The sequence below is a fragment of the Schistocerca piceifrons genome, unplaced genomic scaffold (genome assembly GCF_021461385.2).
Source record: "Schistocerca piceifrons isolate TAMUIC-IGC-003096 unplaced genomic scaffold, iqSchPice1.1 HiC_scaffold_37, whole genome shotgun sequence".
NCBI classification, from domain to species: Eukaryota; Metazoa; Arthropoda; class Insecta; order Orthoptera; family Acrididae; genus Schistocerca; species Schistocerca piceifrons.
The window spans coordinates 17,501-20,000 of record NW_025728592.1 but is presented as its reverse complement, the minus strand read 5'-3'; the positions used below and the strand labels follow the sequence as shown (position 1 = coordinate 20,000).

Here is a 2,500-nt window from a genome sequence, read left to right as displayed (position 1 = left end):
ACGGGGTCCGCCTCGGGACGCACGAGCACGCACGAGGCGGTCGCACGCCTTCAGCTCGCCCCACCGGCAGGACGTCCCACGATACATGCCAGTTAAACACCGACGGGCGGTGAACCAACAGCGTGGGACACAAATCCAACTACGAGCTTTTTAACCGCAACAACTTTAATATACGCTATTGGAGCTGGAATTACCGCGGCTGCTGGCACCAGACTTGCCCTCCAATAGATACTCGTTAAAGGATTTAAAGTGTACTCATTCCGATTACGGGGCCTCGGATGAGTCCCGTATCGTTATTTTTCGTCACTACCTCCCCGTGCCGGGAGTGGGTAATTTGCGCGCCTGCTGCCTTCCTTGGATGTGGTAGCCGTTTCTCAGGCTCCCTCTCCGGAATCGAACCCTGATTCCCCGTTACCCGTTACAACCATGGTAGGCGCAGAACCTACCATCGACAGTTGATAAGGCAGACATTTGAAAGATGCGTCGCCGGTACGAGGACCGTGCGATCAGCCCAAAGTTATTCAGAGTCACCAAGGCAAACGGACCGGACGAGCCGACCGATTGGTTTTGATCTAATAAAAGCGTCCCTTCCATCTCTGGTCGGGACTCTGTTTGCATGTATTAGCTCTAGAATTACCACAGTTATCCAAGTAACGTGGGTACGATCTAAGGAACCATAACTGATTTAATGAGCCATTCGCGGTTTCACCTTAATGCGGCTTGTACTGAGACATGCATGGCTTAATCTTTGAGACAAGCATATGACTACTGGCAGGATCAACCAGGGAGCTGCGTCAACTAGAGCTGAGCAGCCGGCCGCCCGGGAGTGTGTCCCGGGGGCCCGCGCGAACACGCAAGCGTCCGCTCAATCATTCTGCAAACAGGAGGAGGCTGAGCTCCCCTGCACAATACACCTCGAAACCCTCTCAGGTCCCGGCGGCGCGCAGCGCCGTCCCAAGTACTTGGTCGGGTTCGAGAGAGGCGCAATCGCCCGGAGTTAGGCGAGTAGACGCTTTCGGTGCGACCACCCGTGCTCCCAACTGAGCTTGCCGCTGCCGACAGAGGCCCGGGAGCGTGCTGTCGTGGCATTGCCGGCGGGAGACAACACGCGCCACCTACGGTGACCGGCAGCTCCAACGCCAGCGCCACAGAAGGACAAAAGCCCCACTTGGGTGCCGAAGCGAACTCTCCCAGCACAGCGCACGCGCCAACACATCCGCACAGCTGCGATACAAACCACCAGCGAGAACCGCTGGGGCGACCGAGCAGCAGACGGCGTCGCGGCGCCGAGCGCCGGGCGGCGGCGCATCCTCAACGCACACAGTCCTCAATCGGACCAGCACACTGAAGATGTCCACCGCGCTTCGCACCGGGCCCGCGAGGACCTACTTTGGCCGCACGGCGCCGCGCGCAGGGTGCGCCGGCGCGCAGCTGCGACGCCTGCCGCGTCCGTCGGCCGGCGCGCCTGCCACTGGCCGCCCCCACCAGCCGGCTGTAGCGCGTGCGCCCACGCACCGCGCGGCCAGCACGCCGGGAGGCGCCCCCTCACCGGCCGGGGACGGTCCCACCCAGCCACCGCCGCGTATCGCTTCACACCCAGATGCCGTTCAGTTTCGTCGGCATGGTGGGTATCGCTGGAACAACCGGTTAGTACCTCAACCTATCGTCGCCATCACCGATTCACCCCTAGCGAGAACAACCGCACCACAACAGGTTACCATTTGTTCATTTGCGTAACTTCACCAGAAAACGCAGGCGTCCATCGCCATTTGCAACTTCAACGATTATTGCATGCCTGTGTCAGGTGTCACGCCACACTACGTCTGCCCACATACACGCAACAAAATGTGCACGCCTAGACAATACGTGGAAGGTGGCCCCCGTACGTATGCGATGTCCATTGCTCGAACGACTGTCAACCGGCCTCTGTAGCATGTCGCAGATATGGAACGCGGTGCACCATGCCATCACGGTGTGTGAGGAGAGACGACTAGGTCCGAATACATCAACAGACAGCTCATGCTGATCGCCATCCACGGCGTCCGTTCCTCCCACACGTCTCTATGGCGTACCACACTGCAATCCAGCTCTCATAGGGAGACGACACGTAGCTGCGTGCACAATATTTGCACTGTATGGTCCGCCGTTTTTGGGCGCAGTCGTTGTGCGGTCACACATGTGCCACGATGTATCATTCAGTACATAAGGACGAATGTGCAGTACAGATTGTGGTTCACGCGTACGACATCAGCGGACAGTTGACACAGGCCGCACCACAACGTAGCCTGAGTACGTCGCATGCGAAGGGCATTGAACATGCAAACTTCTCACCAACCAGCTTGCGAAGGCAGGGGGCAAGGTGGGGACGTGGGGAGGGGCGGCATGTACGTCCTGCTGCCATCCACATTACAGTGTACAGCAGGAGCATGTGGAAAGTGAGCAAGACTTGCAAGGTGTTTAACATGAAGCGATACACAGGGGTGCGGGCAGTGCGAGTAGC

General features: G+C 58.8%; 1 non-coding gene across 1 annotated transcript in view; it reads right to left on the bottom strand.

Annotated features, from left to right (window-relative positions):
- Positions 1 to 788, bottom strand: part of LOC124746673 — a 1,909-nt gene extending 1,121 nt beyond the window's left edge. Inside the window, exon 1 of the ribosomal RNA XR_007011446.1 lies at positions 1 to 788. This exon is cut by the window's left edge and continues 1,121 nt beyond it. This is a non-coding gene — a ribosomal RNA (small subunit ribosomal RNA).
- Positions 789 to 2,500: the final 1,712 nt, after the last annotated feature.